Source organism: Heterocephalus glaber, unplaced genomic scaffold, assembly GCF_053883595.1.
Source record: "Heterocephalus glaber isolate CG9 unplaced genomic scaffold, H.glaber_assembly_v1.0 deba00001673, whole genome shotgun sequence".
Classification (NCBI taxonomy): Eukaryota; Metazoa; Chordata; class Mammalia; order Rodentia; family Bathyergidae; genus Heterocephalus; species Heterocephalus glaber.
The window spans coordinates 22,504,910-22,524,732 of NW_028258410.1; the positions used below are offsets into that span (position 1 = coordinate 22,504,910).

The following is a 19,823-nucleotide window of genomic DNA, read 5'->3' on the forward strand; positions in this document are numbered from 1 at the left end:
AATTCCCTCTCTTGCCAGAGTTCTCAGCCTGCCATTTTTTCTGCCAAATATTCTCTCTTCCAGCATGCTTCTGCATCAATAATTTTGGATTTAAAATCCCATAACTAAAGTCACCTCAGAAGCTCCCCACCATTTCCCCCAGAAATGCATTGTGCTGGTCTGCCATTACCTAAGAAGAATGTATAGATAATAATGTCTGTACTGCCTGTTTCTGCCCTTGTGATCTGCTTCAGTAAAGTGTGCTCCTGCCTTCACCACCACCGCTGAGCTGGCCTGTGGGGACAGTAGCCAGGTCACATAGAACATACAGCATTTGCTTCCCAAAGTGTAAGGTGTCTTTTTTTCATTGAGCTTTCCTTTAGTTGTTATAAGCTTTTGGCAAGCTTCCAAAGTTCTGCCAATGTTGACTCTGATGGTTTTTTGCTTTTAAGTACTTGTCAAACTGACCATGCTCTGGAGTTCCCTTTGTCAGTGACATTGCTTCAGATACTAGCCAATTTTTATTGTAATTCTTTTTTTAATTCTATTTGAAGTTACTGATAGCAGTTTCATTTTTCCTAAACTTAAAGTTTAGAAGTTTGCATTTCTTCATTTGTTATAATTCAAGGCATACGTTAAAAACAGTCTCCATTTAAATCTGAAATCACGTAGCCAGTGTTCAAATCTCTTTCGATCCCACGTTCTATCCCCAGGCACCTCATTCCACATTCTGTGTAAATAACTTCCAACATCTTAGTTTGAGATTATTAATAATGCCTTTTCCTGAACATTACAGATACAAAACATAACTGCACATTTTACTTGTTCAATTTACTACTACTTGCATCTCAGGACATCTTTTTTGAATTTATTTTTTATCTCAGTGGCTTATATCAGGATTTATTCTTTCATAAGGCCTAGGGTTGATAAACTGAATGTTTGCATATCTGGCAATACCTTTATTTTATAGCATGAGGAATAATAGCTTGGCCAAGTATATAATTTTTGATATAAGATTACATTTTCTCAGAATTTTATTCTTACTCTTCTTGTTGTTATTATTACTATAACTAGTATTTTTAAATATATCAGGACACAGACTTCATAAATTTTTATGTTGTTATTCACAATAGCTATACAAAATAATGTGATTCATATTTCTTTCTGGAGAAATTAAATTTTAGCCATAGTATGTTTTTGTGCGAGATTTTCCATATATTTTTTTCTCAGGAACAAGTAAGTATGTGCTCAGATGGGAGATCCTTTTTTCCATCTCACTTGATAAATTTCTTTTCTTTTTTTTTTTTTTTTGGTGCCAGGAATTGAGCTTGGGACTTTGCTCTTGTGAGGCAGGCGGCAGAACCACTGAGCTAAATCCTCAGCCCTCACTTGATAAATTTTTAATTTCTCTGATATCCTCAGTGTAAAAACTTTTAGTCATTGATTTAATATAATGCATCTCTTATTCTTTGAAAGATATTAATAATTTTATGTCATAAAAATGATTATGATTCTTAGAGTGGTTTTAATTTACTGATTTATTTCGAGGAATCGTTTCCCTATTTGCTTTCTTGAAATGTTTTGAAATTCTTAATCATGTACTCACTTTAAAAATTGAGATTATGAACATCATGCTATGTGAGAAAAGCCAGATGCTAAACATCTTAGGCCCTCTCTCATCACTGACCCACAATATTTGACAGCCACCACTTAAAGAAGGAGAGGTTTATTTTGGTTCATTTTCAGTCAATGGTCAACTTAGCTCCAAGGCAGGAAGAATATGGTGGAGGGGCCTGGAAGGAGGAAAAGCTGCTCTCACCATGGTGGCCAGAAAGCAGAAAGAGAGGGGAAGAACTGGCGAGGGAGATGTACCCTCCTAGGTAAAACCCCTAACATCACATTCAGCTATAGTGCCCTGATGATCCAATCACCTCCAAGAATCTCACCTCTGAGTGCACGAGAGTTTTTTTGGGGGGATCATTCAAGATCCAAACCATAGCATTTTGCCCCTGATCCCCAAAAGATTCATTCACATTTTTTATGCAAAATGAAGAATGCAAAAAGAATCATCAGTCTTCATAGTTCCAGTACTGCCGAAAAGTTCAAGTCCAAAGTCTCCCCTGAGACTCAGAGCAAATGTGTATCTCTAAGCTTCTGTAAAAATAATTTTAAAAGGTTAAGCACTTCTGACATAAGTGACACAGAGTAAACATTCCCATTCCAAAGAAGGGAAATATGGTAATAGAAAGGAATGGGACCAAAACAAGACTGCAACCTAGGCAGGAACACATTAAATCCTTTAGTTTTATGTCCAGGACCCAGGGTAAGTCACAGTGAGATGTGAGCTCCAAAGAGCTCGGATGGTCCTATCCCTAAGTCATTGACAGTTGTGCCATCATGGCCTCTGTCTTGGGCAACCTCCACTCACTGCTCAGATGTTCCATGTTCCTTGCTTTTCCAACTTCCTGGGGTCTCTACAGTACTTTCAGCTGCACTCTTGTAAGTTCATGTACTGCCTCTTTTGTGCTGGATGATACTTTTTTGGGAAAATGTGGGTAGGAGGATGTTACTATTTATTTTCATAATAGGATGTTTAGCAGGATTCCTGACATATCCACACTAGATGTCAGTCTCAGTTATCCACTTGTGAAAACCAAACATGGCTCTAGACACTGTCAAATGTACCTTGAGTCTGGAGAAAAATTGTACTCAAAGAGAGCTGCAGGGAGATGAGTTTTATCACAAATTTCAGACTACTGCTTAATTATAATGCATTAGAATATATTTATTATTTCAGTTAATACATATCAATTGGTACTGGCTCTGGGGAACAGTATCATCAATAAGGACTCAGTCAGAGAGAGGTGAAGCAAGTTGCTGGAGTAAGATCCTCCAATCATTGTCTCCCCACAGAAACATCAATTTGAGAAAATATTCCCCCTTAAAAGTACCTGCTGCAGAAGGGCTAAGGAAACTAGATCAATTATCACAGTACCTGGTTTTAGCATAAGTATAAGAAAAGGTAGATTGAAGAAGGCAAGAATAGAAGAAGCATCACTCATGCCACCCTCTCCACCTCCAAGTAGAGCAGGAGGAGAGAGAGAGAGAGAGAGAGAGAGAGAGAGAGAGAGAGAGAGAGAGAGAGAGAGAGAGAAGAAAGAGAAAGAGAGGGCCGGGGATTTAGCTCAGTGGTTCCACCACCTGCCTTGCAAGCACAAGGTCCCAAGTTCAATCTCCAGTACCAAAAAAAAAAAAAAAAAAAAAGAAAGAGAAACAGAGACAGAGATAGGGAGAAACCCCTTGGCTGGTGGAGGGAGAGGGTATTAGTAGTCTTTAGTGCTGGAACCTAGTACAGGGTCCCAAACAGTGAAACTCAGTACCAGACAGCGTCCCATAGACTTTGCCTCCAGGTGAATGTTTGTGGGCAGAGCTGTAGATTCACTGTAGCACCCAGAGAAGACCAGAGGCTCCAGTGGGACAGACTTGTGTTTCATATCACCTCCAGGTAGCCTCAGGAGTCCCAATCCATGAACATATCACAGCAGCAGGCAGGCCATAGTAGTGTGGACTTTGGTCTTGCTCCCTTGTGATATTGTTGTCAGCAGGCTGTGGGCTCTGAGGTTAACCCCACATTTCCACAGCAGTGGTGACTATAAGACTCAACTTCAGGCAGCACAACAGAAAAAAATCCGTGTCTGTTTGTAGGAAGAATGTAAAGGTAGAGGGAGCCTAGTGACAGACACATTATAGAGAAGCCTAGCACCAGGCAAAATCTTATGTCACTTGAACACAAGTCAATGACTCTGAACATGGTGTCTAGGTGTTCTCCAGCCCCAGGCAGAGCTTGCAGATCCTGTTGGTACAGACTATGCTCTTCGGGCATTTCCCTAGTCCATCCTCAACAACACAGCAACTACAGATTTGTAAGAAATTTTCCCTCAGCTACCTCCTGGTGTTGAAATAGTGACAAATCACCAACCATGAATTTGCAGTAAAGGACTAAGGCTCAGAGACCAGAATAAACTGCCTGCTTAAAATTTCTCAAGACAGGCACAAACAAAGCCAGATTGCAGGGACTAGAATAAATGCTCACTCTTTCAAAGAATAGATGTCATCACATGTCAGGAAGCACAAAATTTTTCAAGCAAACATGGCTTCACCAAGTCAATTAAATAAGGCATCAGAAATCAACCATTAATCATTAGGTGTGATCTCTTGGATAGAGAGTATAAAATGATTGTTTTAAAGAAACCCAGTGTACTTCAAGTAAACAAATAACTCAGTAATTTATTGAAGAAACTTAACAGAGAAATTGAAATAATTTTTTAAAAGTTAACAGAAGTCTTGGAGTTCAAAAATGGAAAGTGGAAATATGATGTGTGGTAAATGTAGCATCACAAATGACTGAGAAATATATACTTTGTGACCTAGAATAGCATAAGCAATTCTAGGCAACAAAGACAAGGTAGGGCCTATCACAATCCCCAACTTGAAACTATACTACAAAGTTACTGTGATAAAAAACACCATGGTACTGGCAAAGAAACAGATAGGAGGATCAGTGGAATAAATTAGAAGACACAGAAACAACTCTAGACACACTCAGCCACCTCATCTTTGACAAAGAAGCCAAATACCCTCACTGGAGAAAAGTTAGCCTCTTTAATAAATGGTGTTGGAAAAGTTGGGTTTCAACTTGCCAAAGATTAAAACTAGACCTATATCTCTCACCAGGCACTAGACTGAAATCGAAATGAATCGAAGATCTAAACATTAAAACAGAAACACTAAACCTGCTGGAAGAGAGGTTAAGTAGAACTCTCGAAGACATTCGTGTAGAAAAAGATTTCATGAACAAAATCTCAGTCGCACATGAACGAGCACAAAAAATCAACAACTGGGATCTTATCTTATTAAAAAGCTTCTGCACTGCAAGAGAAACCACCAACAGCATGAAGAGACAACCCTTAATGTGGGAAAAAATTTTTTACCAGCTGTTCCTCAGACAAAGGTCTACTATCTAGAATATATAAATAACTTAAAAAAAAAAAGACCTCCCAAATTTAAAGAGCCTATCCAAAAATGGGCACCTGAAATGAAGAGACATTTCTCAGACAAAGAAGTAGAAATAGCAAATAAACATACAAAAAAATGTTCAACATTACTGGTCATCCAAGAGATGCAGATGAAAACAACATTGAGACTCCACCTCACTCCAGAAAGAATGGCTGCTATCAAGAAATCAACCAATAACAAATGCTGGCGGTGCTATGGTGGAAAAGGAACCCTTCTGGACTGCTGGTGGGAGTGTAGACTGGTGCAACCACTGTGGAAATCAGTTTGGAGATACCTCAAAAAACTAGGATTAGAGGTCCCATTTGACCCAGCTATTCCCCTGCTGGGTATCTTCCCCAAAGAATTAAAAGCATCATACCACAGTGATAAATGCACACCCATGTTTATAGCGGCACAGTTCGTATTAGCTAAATCTTAGAAATAGCCCAAGTACCCATCAACTAGAGACTAGATAAAGAAGACGTGTTTTTTTAAAAAAATAAATAAATAAAATGGAGTACTGCTCAGCCATAAAGAATGAGAAACTAGAGACATTTTTAGCTAAATGGATGCTCATTGAGGCCATACTCTTAAGTGAAATAAATAGGACACACATGTGTAAATACTAAATAGTTTCTCTGGTGTGAGAAACTGAATGTGTAAATAAGGATCAAAATGTATAATAGATAATGTGAAATAGGAAGAAAAGGACCAAAGGGGAAGGGGAAGTGAGAGGTGTAGTGGAAAGGAAAGAAGGGAAAGGAATAAATATGAGAAAACAAAAAGAAAAGAAATATATATTTTGTAATAAGTGATATTAGGAATGTTATATAATTTTAATGCATGGCAAAACAAGAAACTATAATCAAAGTGAACAACAAAAATATGTAGAGAAAATATTTATAGCTAATATCGAAGGAAAAAAGAATAATCTCCTTGATATATAAATAAACCTTTAAAAATAAAGAAGAAGAATATCAAAATCCAGGAGGAAAGTGGGTAACACACATAAAATTCACTGGCCCTTAAAATAAGGAAATGATAAAATCCACTTCTCTGATGAAGAGGAATACACACTGAAACTATACTGTGATATTATTTTCTACCTACCAGCCTGCCAATATTCCAAAAGCCTGACATCAAACTCTGTAAACAAACGTATATGAGCTAGTCATTCTCACAGATAGCTGGTAAGAATCCAAAATAGTGCAAGCCAGCAGGATGAGAATCCAGCAATGGTTAGCAAAATAGAATAGACATTTATGCTTTCAGCAATCTAACTTCTAGGAATCTATCCTGAAAAAATATTAAGATGATTACGTTAACATAATTTGTGACTTCATTTGTAAAAGGAAAAGATTGTCCATCTATGTAGGACCAGAAGATGAGAAGAATGAACTATGATATACCCACACAATAGAATATTATGACCCAATTTTCTAACAATACAACAGGAAGGCACTTATGAAGCAAAGTGAAATGACTGTCAATTATATTAAATAAAACAATTTTTACGGTAAATCTCCATGCAAGAAGTGAGTACAAATAAGAATATGTTTTTTAAAATAAAAAATAGGAAAAATTATCAAGAAATCAATACAACGGTTCTTACAAGGATTGGATAAAGAACAGAAAGTACAGGGACAGGATAAACTTCTGTGATTATCCTTTTGTGTCATTTTGACTGTTAAACTGCAAAAATGTTTTGAATATTTGAAAAATTAAATAAAAAATAAGCAAGACTTCAGAATGATTGTCTTGGCTATTTGGGGTCTCTACTGGTTCCGTATAAATTTTTGGATTGTTTTTCTAGTTCTGTAAAGAATGCTGTTGGTATTTTTGTTGAAATTGCAATACATCTACCTATTATTTTGGATACTATGGCCATTCTGAAAATACTGTTTCTGCTTATTCTTGGCATGGATTGAAGTTTTTTTAAGTCCTAAAAGAAAATAATTGTCAACCCATATTTCTGTAACTGCAAAATGAGCCTTTAAATTGCTGGAGAAGTAAATACTTTCCAAGATTAAAAAAAGCCTGAAGAAATAGATGGATCACTAAACTATCATTGCAGAAAATACTTAAAGGAGTTCTGAACAGAGACAGGATGGCCATCAACACTAAAGAAGACAAAAGAAAATATACATCTAACTGGGAGAGTAAACAAAAGGAAAAAATAAAGGAATCAGCACTGAGAAACTACTGCAATGACAGATTCAGTAAGCACAAAACAATAACTCTCAACATCAATGGACTTAATTCCTTGATCAAAACACATATACTGGCAGATTGCATTGAAAAACAAAATGCAATCATATACTGTCTACAGGAGACACACTTCATCCAACTATAAGGTCATAAAACTGAAGGTGAAAGAATGAAAACTAATACTCCATGCAACTGGAGCCCAAAAGCAAGCAAGAGTAGTTATCTTACTTTCAGACACAGCAGACTACAAGCCAAAACTGATCTGAAGAGACAAAAATAATAATTGTAAATATTTATGCATTGAATGTTTGTACACTCAATTCATGAAACAAAAACTACTGGACATAAAAAGACAGGTAGACACCAATACACTTACAGCACGGGGGTTCCAATACTCCACTCACCATTAGGCAGGTCAACAAGAGAAAAAAATCAACAAAGAAACATTAGAGTTAAATTGTACCACTAAACAAATGGTCTGGACATCTGCAGAGTGTTTCATTCAACAGCAACAAAATTCATACTTTTCACAGCAGTACATGGAACTTTCTTTGAAGTAGACCATTTCTGAGTCCATAAAGCATGCTTAAATAAGTAGAAAAACATTAATCCTCTACATATTATCAGATCATAGTGGAATGAAGCTGGAAATCAACAGCAAAAGAAGTACAAACACTCCACATACACATGGAGGTTAAATAATGCATTATTGAGGGAAGGGGGGAAAAGATTTGAGATGTGTTATGTACATTTACCAATTCCCCATGATGAATGTAATCATTACATACTGCAAATATGTGCTAATAAAAATAAAAGATAAAACCTTTAAAAATCAATAAATTAAAAAAATTTTATTAGTACATTTTTGCCGTACATAATGATCACATTCATCATAGGGAATTTGTATCTGTACATAATATATCTTAATTATTTTCCCCATTTTCCTCCCCTCCCTTCAACCCTTCATCCCCTCCCCACTTATAAAAGCTTTGTTTCCATTTCTTCCTTCCATTCTTTTTCTTTTTAAAATCCCTTTCCCTTCTTTTCCTTCCCCCTTCCTTTCTCCCTCCCATTTGAAGATTTCTTCCCATTTCCCAATATCATTATTCAATGGATTATAGAAGAAATCAGGGAAGAAATAAAAAAGTTCCTAGAATCAAATGATAATGGAACCACAACATGCCAAACCCTATGGGACACAATGAAATGAAAGCAGTTGTAAGAAGGGAGTTTATAGCTATGGATGCACACATTAGAATAATAGAGTAATCTCAAACACCCTAATGATATATCTCAAGATCGTAGAAAACAAGAGAAATCCAAATCCAAAATTAACAGAAGGAAAGAAATTATAAAGGTCAGAGTGGAAATTAATAAATTGGAGACTAAAAAACTGGAAAGAATCAATAAATTAAAGAGCTGATTCTTTGAAGGGATAAAGAAGATTGATAAACCCTTAGCCAAACCTACCAAAAAGGAAAGAAAAAAAACCCATATTAATGCAATTAGAAATGAAAAAGGCAAAATCAAAACCAATACTGCCCAAATCCAAAAGATAATACAAAATGACTTCAAAACCTTGTATTTCAATAAATTGGAAAGTTTTTAAATGGAGAAAATTCTATATACATACAAATTACCTAAGTTGAACAAGAATATGTATGTGTTGAAATGCTACACAGAACCCATAAATATGAAAATTTATTAAATAAAATTAAATAGAAATAGAATATTTTTTAAAAGCAGTAATGGAAAAAGAGAGTAAAGAGACATAGGACATATAGAGAATAAACAAAAAAACCAGAAGTAATTCCTGGAGGAAGAGGGAAGTGAATCTCGCCAGGCTGCGGGTTTGGACCGGTCCGGGCTGGGGTTGTGAGGTAGAGCCCTTCGCTGTGGGTCGCAATCCGGGATGTCAAAAAATACGGTGTCGTCGGCCCGCTTCCGGAAGGTGGACGTGGATGGGCACGACGAGAACAAGTTCGTGGACGAGGAAGACGGGGGCGACGGCCAGCCGGCCCGACCAGGGCTAGGTGGACTCCTGCTTGAGGCAAGGAAATATGACACCTGCTCTCCAGGCAGCTCTGAAAACCACCCCCACCAACACCAAGAGTCAGGCAGTGAAGGAGAGGGCAGGCAGCTCTCTTTTAAAGAGAGATAGGGCAGGTGCTCATCTCTTTTATAGCTAAGGATATTGAAAAGGCTGTTCAATCTCTGGGCAAGACTGGTGTGGATCTCCTAATGAAGTACATTTATAAAGGATTTGAGAGCCACTCTGACAGTAGCAGTGCTATGTTACTACAATGGCATGGAAAGGCACTTGCTGCTGGAGGAGTAGGATCCATCGTTCCTGCTTTGACTGCAAGGAAAACCATGTAGTCCAGCAGGAACTGGCTACCCGCCACTCAAGTGGGAGTTGATGGTACAAAGACCAGAACAACCGAATGCCACCGCTGCCCTGTGGATAGCATCTGTTTCTCTCAGCTTTGCCTCGCTTCCTTTTCATAGCTGTAAAGAAGAAAATTACGTATCAGTTTTTTCTTTAATGAAAATCGGGTTAATGTAGAGGAAATTTTGTTTCAACAAGAGTATTTCACCTTCTCATAATCATTTCAGTGATGTGTATACTAGTCTATATACAGTATAATTTACATTCAGCTTTAATTGTGGAATTTTTAACTCCCATTAGCTGGCTTTTATGTTGTTTTATATAATTTTTAATTAATACTGAGAGATTTGATCAGAATTTGAGGCCAGTTTCCTAACTCATTGCTAGTGAGGAAATAATCTTTATTTTAAAAAAAGTATATACATGAGACTGGCAGCTATTAACATTGCACAACTGGACTATACTTCCCTTATTTAAGCAAAATGTGTTTTCAGAACAAGTAGTGGGTAAACACCACTACTAGTTTCCAGCTTTATTTCTGATGGCCTCCAGGTTATCTATGCTGAGTTTAAGTATGCTACTACTTTTTAGCATCCAATTATCATGGCCTCTCAATTTCTTTGTGGTCACCCAGGGTCCAGAGCAAGGAGTCTTGCTCTATACAGATGTATCCATAAAATACTAGAGCCTGTTTGGCAGGAACATCAAACTTTTCTTCCCATAATATGGCTCTGTTTGGGGAAACTACTCCAAATCAGAAAGGATGCAGAAACTATGCTGTAATTCTAATTCTGGGCAGTATTTGAATGAAATACTATTTTCTTTAGAAATACAGCAGCTACCTTATATATTATATGGTATATAATGAGTATTTAATATACCATTTGATATGCCCTATAAATGTCTTCAGTATTCTTCAAGGTAATTGGGGTCTCAAAGGATTTGGTTCAGATCCAAACAAACATGGTCTGAGTTTCAGCTCAGTGTTTCTTTAAAAAGAAAATGCCACACAGCAAAAAATTGTTTACTTTGTTGGACAAACCAAATTGGTTTTCAAAAAATGACCAGTGCTTGTAAAAAGTTGTTAGCATTTAGTGGTTTCAAAATAAACTACCTGAATCCATATGACCAAGAGAGAAATCAGCCTGTGCCTAGTATTTACATTGGATACCAGTTTCATAATCACTGACTTATGTGAAAACTGGTGCAGAAATTCAATAAACTCTTGGCTGTTTTTGATACCTGCTTTTTGTTTTGTTTCGTTTTGTAAAAATGATAAACTTCAGAAAATAAAAAAAAGAAGTAATTCCTTACTTGTCAGAAATTCTTAAAATGTCAATGGATAGAGCTCTCATAGAACAAAAAAACAGGTATTAGCAAGGGGGATAAAAAATATGATCTATTGGGGCTGGGGATTTAGCTCAGTGGTTCTACTGCCTGCCTCGCAAGCGCAAGGTCCTGAGTTTGATCCCTGGTACCAAAAAAATATATATATGATCTATCTTTTTGCATAAGTGAGTGACTCGCTTTACATTTATAGACACAAATAAGATGAAAGTGGAAGGATGGAAGATGCAGGTATTAACAGCAAGAGAGCTGAAGTGGCTGTATTAGTATCAGACAAAAATAGACTAATTCAAACTTTGGCATGAGATACAATGAGATTTTGTATTGGTAAAAAGGATCAGTTCATCAAGGGGATATAATGATTAGAAAAATGGACCAGCATGCACTTATCAGTAGAGCCCCCAAGGTGGCGAAGCAAACTTCTGAAATAAAGGGAGAAATAGTTTCAAAAGAAAGGGTGAAGGACTGCAATCTTTTTTTTTTATAATGTACAAAACTCCTGGAGGTAACATCAATACAGAAAGTGAATGGGGCTATAAAGTAGACCTAAAAGACATATAGAGTCCTACACCCAAAATAGTAAATGAGGATTTGTTCTCAAATCCACGTGGAGCATTCTATAGGATAGATCATATGTCAGACCACAAAACAAGCTTAATATATTACCAAGACTGGTCTTCTAAAATCACAGTGTAATACAACTAACTTGAAATAATAAAGGAAAAAGTGGAAAATTCACAAATAGGTGTAATTACCTTGTTCTTAAACAATCAATAGGTCAAAGAAGAAGCAAAAGTAAAATTAGGAAACACTTTGTAACTAATGGAATGGTAATTCCACCTACAAAGACTTGCGGGATGCTGTGAATTAGTGCTCCCAGGGAAATTCATTGCTGTAAAAAACCTTCATTAAGCAGAAAAGAGATCCAAAAGTAATAACCTGATTTTACACCTCAGGGTAGTAACAGCAAACAGAACCCAAAGCTGGCAGAAGAAAGGAAATAACAAAAAAGAGGAAATGAAAGAAATAGAGACTAGAGACTAAAGACAATTTTATTTCTCCCTTTTCCAAGTTTTCTGGCTTTATTTCTTTTTCCTGCTTTATTGCTCTTTCCAGAACCTTCAGTAAAAACCTCCTTTGCAACTAGAAGTTATCATGAATTGAGTCAGTGGAACACAAGTAGGGTGAATTTCCAGGTCATTTTCGTAAAGCCAAAGCTGTTGTCACCCTTTCCCCTTCCATTGGATGAAATGTAGATGTGGAAGTTAGCCACCTGCAGCCATAAAAATGAGGATGACATCCTCTAAGTTGCAAAAGCAATATCCTGGGAAATGAAAGAACAAAAAGATGGAAGGAACCAGAGACTCTGAGAGACCTTGAGTTGCTGAGGCACCTTGCTAGCCATAGACAGCTCAAACTAGACTACTTCCTGGAAAAGAAGCTCAGATTGGAGCCAGTTTTTTCCTAACAGCAGCTTGATCTGTACCCTAATAAGGGAAAACAGTAAATTCTTTTGTTTTTGCAAATGATAAACTTATGGTCTGAATCTTGTATCTTGAAAAGTCCACATACAACCATATATGTATGCTAACAAATGTACTTATTTCCAGTTGATTTTTTATCTTTAATTTCCCCCAAATGAATAATGACATGGTGGATTTTGACTCCTGAAAGGAAGAAAATGGTTATTTAATAGTCTTTTATTTTTTTTATTTTTTTAAATAGTTTTGAGCATTTTTATTTTGGATTCTTAGTTATTTCAGTGAATACATTTTTTAAAATTTATTTATTTATTTATTTATTTATTTATTTGGTACCGGGGATTGAACTCTGGACCTTGGGCTTGCAAGGCAGCGCTGGAACCACTGAGCTAAATCCCTGGCCCTTTAATAGTCTTTTAAAATAAAGATTATAGAATTAGGGGGGATCTAAGGAATTGGACATAACACTTACAATCTAAGAGTCTAAACTCTTTTTTTAGAGAGGTAGAATTGGAAACTGTCAAGAAGGCTTGTGGTATAGGTAGTAAAGTTGAAGTGGTGTTTGGAAGGTAAATGAGATACAAATTATCTTCCATTTGAATAGAATGAATCTGAATTCTCCACACTTATCTAATGTTTAGTGAATTTCATTTCTGGATAATTTCTTTTGAAGTGAAAATTAAATATCTTGCATTTTGCTTTTCTGCTATAAAATTTAGGCAAAAGTTACATAAGGAGAAATATTTTCTCCCATTTTTGGCCTTTTTCTTCTTTTTGTGCAAGTGCTTAAGACATATGCTTGGTTAAAGTTGCTCATTTCCAGTCTGTGTATGTAATCATACATGACTCATAGATTTTAAATCTTTTAAGTTTTTTAGCATTGTATCTATATACATGCTAAAAAATTACTTCTGTTTGTAACAGAGTAGACATATCATGGAAAAGAGAAATTAAAAGTTACTATTTTGGTTATTGAAATTGTGTTGCTAAGTAGATGCATGAGAAGAAAAACTTGTAGGGTTACTATCTTTACAAGAGCATTACTTTGAAGTTTCATTTACACATAGTTACTTTGAGCTCTTCAGAGGAGATTTTCTTTCATGAGAACATACGCCATAAATTCTCTGCATTTCAGAATGATTTAATGATATCCATTAGTCATGACTTTTGAGGGAAAAGGAAAATACTCTATAAAATAAAAATATAAAATTGTTATTATTATTCACATTATAATAGTGTGACATTCTCATTTGATTAAGATTACCTAACTTAAGGTCTTAAAATTGTGTTTTATATCTTCCCTATATCACATACAAACATCAAAAATATATATCTTATACTTCAGATTATCAGTCTATCAAATTATCAATTATTGATCCTATTAGGATTAGAGTGCTTAATTTTTTTGGTAAATGTATAAATGCTTTTGTTCTCAACTTTCTACTTAAAAAAAATTTTTTTTTTTTTTTTGGTGCTTAAGTCCCATATCCAGAAACTTGGCCTATAAGTTTAGAAAGAACTTTTGTTTTCTATTTTTATTCTTAAAAATAATCCAGTTCTACTATTAATGGAATTTATATTATTTACAGAATAGTTATCAGAATCTGTCAGTTTAATTGAAAATCTGCAGAATTATTTAAGTTGCCAAAATATGGACTATAGAACCTTCATACTGAAAGATACTTTATTTTATAGTCAAAATAAAAAATTTGAATCATAGAGAATTAATTTTCAAAAGAAGCCTTTCTGTCATTAACTTGGAGGTGGACATTTTTCAGGATCTTGTCCTGCTCTAATATGGTGCTCTGCACAAGCGATTTCTGAAGAATGGTTCTTTTTCAGCGAATGATCTGTAACCATTGTTTCATGTTACTTACACAAAGAATCTTATTTCAGACTGAAACTGGAACTCCTTGTTTCTCATATTTGCTATTCCTACCACTTTAGTACTGTTTGGAATTCATGTTGTCCATGTATTATCGTTTATTGACTTGATGCATGTAAACTGGGTGCATTTTGTTGCTGCTGTATGTTAAATGGTGACCAATGTTTTTACAAAAGAATTGAACAAAAAATATCTTTTAAGAAAAAAAAAAAAGAAAGAAAAATCCAAGTCTTATTTATTCATTTATTCATTGTTTTGGAAATTGACATTTATTTGACCCCAAATTAGATGTTGGGTTTCTTTTCTTTTTATTACATTTTCTTCCTGCTCCTTATGCTGCTAACAAAGCTGACAGGTTAATTGTTGTCATTTTTAGGGCATTTTTTAGGCTAAGAAAGTTCAAATATCCTCAGTTAGTTATTGTAAGTTCCTTTGCCTATTCACAAGAACTTATTCTTCCACATGAACTTAACTGTGATTTTTAAGTTCTTCAAAACTCCATCACAACCCCAGCAAAAAGTCAAACAAACAAAAGAGAGTTTGATTGTGGTACACTTAAATAGTAAATCAAAGAGGTTAATATCTACATCCTCACCCTGTGGAGTGTTCCCACTGATGTGCACATTATGTATTTCTTGGAGCCTTTAAAAATGTATCTCTGGGGCTGGGGATTTAGCTCAGTGGTTCCAGTGCCAGCCTCGAAAGCTCAAGGTCCCAAGTTCAATACCTAGTACCAAAAAAAAAAAAAAAAAAGTATCTCTGAATACTTTTAAGGATTTCTTTTTCAAAGTTCTTCCTGCCCCTTGTTAATTTGATCAGAATGGTTGTTGATATAACAAATAGTAAATATAGAGCAAAATGTAACAACAAAACCCCATTACTCCATAAAATTACCATATGGTAATGAAAGATAAAAAATAAATAGGAAATGTTTTCTCTGAATAGTAGCTGTGTTTAATAAAATAGTTTATCATCACTCAGAAGAACAGAGGGTGATCCAAAAGATGGGAAGGCAAAGCTGGGGATAGCTGTCAGGTCACCTGACTCCTGAGCTCATGCTTTTTCCTCCTACCAAGACTTTGTCCTCCCCTAGGCGCTTTCTATGATAAATACAGTAAGGTAGATGGGTCAACTGCAGAGCCATGCAATTTTTTATGTTTACCCTACACATTCATACATTTATCTGCAGTATTTGATTCTGCCTAATTCCCAAATTATAATATATCTCTAGAAAATACAATTCACAGTAAAGTATTAATATAGTATCTCATGACTTCTCATTCACATCTTAAAACAGAAGTCTATGGGAGAATGTTGTCTAACCTAAAACAATGACGTGTTAGTGGAAGAATCTTAAGCCCAAACCCATGAAATTTTTATAAGCATGGATTTTCCTGCACCTCTCCCATCATTCCTTATCTGTCTTCTGGAAAAGATACAGATCCATGGGAATGTTAAAGGAAAGGAAGAAGGAAGCTGTAGGTTTAGCTGCAAGATTGCCTGGTCACTCTGCATGGCTAATGGTAGCCAGGTCAGAATGACAGTGCATTGGAAAGGAAATGATATGCCTATACTTTATTCATCATATATATTTTTTTATTTCTCTGTGTGCATTTTTTCTGGTCCTAGACCAAAGGCAGAGTCTACAGATTTGCATTTCCTGCTCAAATAGAGACTCCATCACATAGGCTGAATATTAGGTTTTAACACTAAGCCCTCAGAATGAGGTTCTTGTTCTTAGTCTTGCTCTCCTTTACACAGGAATTCATCTCTTGGGTCTTTCTTTTTTCTTTCCACTGGGGAGACTATGTCCCACATTTACATCTGTCTCCCTGGAGCTTTCAGGAACCCAGAAATCATATGAGCCAGAAACAAATGGAGCAGAAGGAGGTCTTTTTATTGAAAAGTGGAAGACAAAAGGCAACCCTAGCTTGGGCATCCAGAATAGGTGGAAAGAGGGGTAGTGTGGGAAAGGGTAGTGATACTGGTAGCTGAACCAGAGGGGAGCCTGAAGGCGTGGGCCCGGGACAGGTGCAGCCAGGACAAGATCCACCTGGTGGGAGAGAAGAGAATCAGAGATGTGATTCACCAGGTCAAAGCACTCAGACCTATGAAGCGGTAGGGATACCTAATCTATGCTTATGGTTATGACCTCTCAGATTCACCAGTCTCTCAGTCTGTTCAGCACTTCCCCATTTACTCCCTCTGACCACATTGAGATAGCTCTCCACCACTCAACCCTCTTTTGTGTGAGCAGGGGTTTCCTCTGCTTTCAAGTATTGCTCACCTTATTTAGGGTTCAAATATCCCTAATGAGACCTTTCACAGATCCTTGACCTTTCATTGAGAATCCCAATTGAATGACATCTTGTCCTTTGACCCGAGCAAGGCCCTTCACAGAATCTTGACCTGTAACTGAGAATCGTTCTGCCATGGAACTTTGTCCTTTCATCTGCAGGCGACCTTTCAAAGAATCTTAACCTGTAACTGAAAATCTTTCGACCATGGAACTTTGCCCTTTCATCTGCAGGTTACCTTGTAATGAATCTTGACCCTTTACTGAAAATTGTTCTTCTGAGAGACCCTGACTTTTGACCCAAAGGCTATCTTTCATGGCATCCTGACCTTCCATGGAAACTACTGCTACCATGGGTTCTTGTCACTTGAAACAAATGTGTCCTTTCATAGGACAATCAAGACTTTTAGCTGAGTCTGAATCTTCCATGGAATCATCACGGAACCGCTTGTGAGTTTTCTCAATACATTCGTGTCTAAATGAAACCTGTTCTCCCTCAGGATCTTCTGCTTTGTACCTAATGTGCCCTTTCTCCAGTTCTTCATGTCTAAGTGAAATGCATTCTCTCGTGGGATCGTCCGCACTGTGCTGAACGTCACTTTTCTCAAGGTGTTCACATCTAACTGAAACGGGTTCTCCCTTGGGATCTTCTACATTGTGCTGGACGTGACCCTTCTCAACGTGTTCATATCTGAGTGAAACGCTTTATCCCTCAGGATCTTCTACATTGTCCTGGACGTGACTCTTTTCAATGTGTTCATGTCTAAGTGAAATGCGTTCTCCCTCGGGATCTTCTACATTGTGCCAAATATGTCCTTTCTCAAATTCTTCATGTCTAACTGAATCATGTTCTCCCATGGACCCTTCTCCTTTGTCAGGAGTGCGACCTCCCTCAACATCTAGACCTCGACCTAAAACTGATTCTTCCATATCTTGTGATTTGGCCCAAACATGACTTAACAGAGGGTATTGTGATCCAACAGAACCTGTTAAAGCAGAAACATACCCACATTTAGACCATTATGTGTTTCACTACCATGTCTTTTCTGTAGATCCAGTCACTTCTCTCTGTAGCATGCCCCAAACCATGCCCAGCAGTGGGAGAGGTGCTCCATGGATAGATGGGGTCTGTGCTCCTGAATGGTTGTGCCCTTCTCTTTGTGGACAGGGCCTATAGGACCACCATTCCCTGGAGTGTATTTCCTCCTTTGCTCTTCATTTCCTGTCTCTCAGGAGCGGGTTCCAATCTGGCTAACCCCTGGAAATAAGAAGGACACTTTGTCATTTCTTAGGAAGCTTAGAGGAGGAAGAAAGAGCCTTGAGATACATACTATGATATTTGAGCTCCATGCTGGTAGCTCTGGAAATTGTTTTGACAAATCCCCACATTTCTCTCCGTGTTGGTTTTCTTTTTATGAACTGGGGGTCCTCGATGCTCATGACCTCTGAGCCCTATTGTTTCTTAATCTCCTTTAAGAGGACAGATTACGCAGGTACTTTTATGGGTCAGACAGACAGGAGAGGGAATCCACACCCAGGGCCGAAGAATGAGTGTCCAGAATGAGTCCTGGGTCTTGTCACTTTGTTGTATGTTCAGCACTGATAATGATCCCTGATGTCAAGGCCACGTAACAGTATGACTTCTAGAAACAGTTCTCAGATTTCAGTCACTTGTTTGGAAAGTGGCAAGGAGTTTGCTTCTTAGCTTCCTACTTTTTCTGAACATGAAGGAGATGGCCACAAAGCTAAAGTGTGGGCTCCAGCCTTGACTCCAACAAGATGGATATCTGTAGTGAATATGCCTTCTTCCTTTGAACAACAGCCCCTTGCGTCTTCTGAAGAACTGTTGTTTTTTTCTACCATCAACTTATGAGTATAAGGAGAACTATTAATTATAAAAGTCTGCATCCTGTCCATAGAAAGGTGGTGTGTATCTGTGTGTGTGTGTGTGTGTGTGTCTGTGTCTGTGTGTGTGTGTGTGTGTGTGTGTGTGTGTTTGTCTGTCTGTCTGGCCAGGACTCCCAAAGCCCTTTGTTTAACTGGGCAACATAGGGAAGAAGGAAGTCTTTCCTTCAGCTAAAGGTGGTTATATATGAACAGGGGATTCCAGAAACTATGGTTTGCTTGAGAAGTAGATGAAGTATCTGAGAAAAATGAGCATAAGACATTAAGAGAAGCAAAGAGAAGATGGCAAAGGAAGACTCTGAAGTCACCAGCCAGTGGTTCCTGCTCTTTAATCTTTGGAACAGCTATTCCTTTATGCTCTTCCTACTCTGTGGTTATAAACTATAGATTGGCCTTTTGTCTAAGCTAGTCAAGCTCTGTCCCTGTCTGTTAGGGCTCATGTCTAGATGTCCCCACAAAGCCTCACATGGTCATAGGTAGGACTTCTCAGGAGTGGCTGGATCTACAGTGTGTGATGCTGGGATCAAGGGTGATTACTAAATTAGTCTTCTAATTGGTTTGGCATAGTTCTGGGTAGGATTAAGGGTACCCCACACTGGATGTGAGTGCTACCCACTCTAAGGGAATGTAACCTTGATAAAATATAAGAGACAAAAAGATAACTGCTGTGGTTGTTGCTTGCTGCTGCTTCAGTACTTTGCTGCTTTGCTTCCTTCTGCCTACCATGAACTGTTTTTTCTCTGTGATGCCCATCTGCCATGCTGCCCTGCCTTGGAGCCAGCTGACTATGGACTGAAACCTCTACAAACCATGAGCTACAATAATCCTGTCCTCCTTTAACTTTGGGTGTCTGGTATTTTGTCTCAGCAATGAGAAAAGTAACTAAGACAGAATTTGGTACCAGGAGTAGGGTTACTGCTGTACCTGGCCATGTGGCCTCAAGAGCCTTTGGAACTGGCTTGTGGGGAAAATTTGGAAAGGTTTGGAGATGCTGGCTGAAGAAGCAGCCCTGGAATGCCTTAAGCTATATTTGATAGGAGATTCTGTTCAGCATTCAGAATACCAGAATGCTGTTAGAAATGCAGATGGTAAAGACCAGGATCAAGAGGTTTCTGCTGTAAAAGACTTCATTGGCTACTGGATTCCAGATCAGGTGTATTATGCCTTGACAGACAGTTTGTCTGCACTTTACTCATGTACAGAGACTTTGCCTGAGACTGAGATTAAGGGCAGTGAGCTAATTAATCTTGGAAAAGAAATTTCAAGACAGTTTAATGT

The 19,823-nt window shown here is 37.3% G+C and overlaps 2 pseudogenes; one reads left to right on the plus strand and one right to left on the minus strand.

Moving 5' to 3' along the window:
- Positions 1 to 9,116: 9,116 nt before the first annotated feature.
- On the plus strand, positions 9,117 to 9,621 carry LOC101702247 (actin-related protein 2/3 complex subunit 5 pseudogene; annotated as a pseudogene).
- A 6,605-nt stretch (positions 9,622 to 16,226) lies between these two features.
- On the minus strand, positions 16,227 to 19,477 carry LOC101702956 (uncharacterized; annotated as a pseudogene).
- Positions 19,478 to 19,823: the final 346 nt, after the last annotated feature.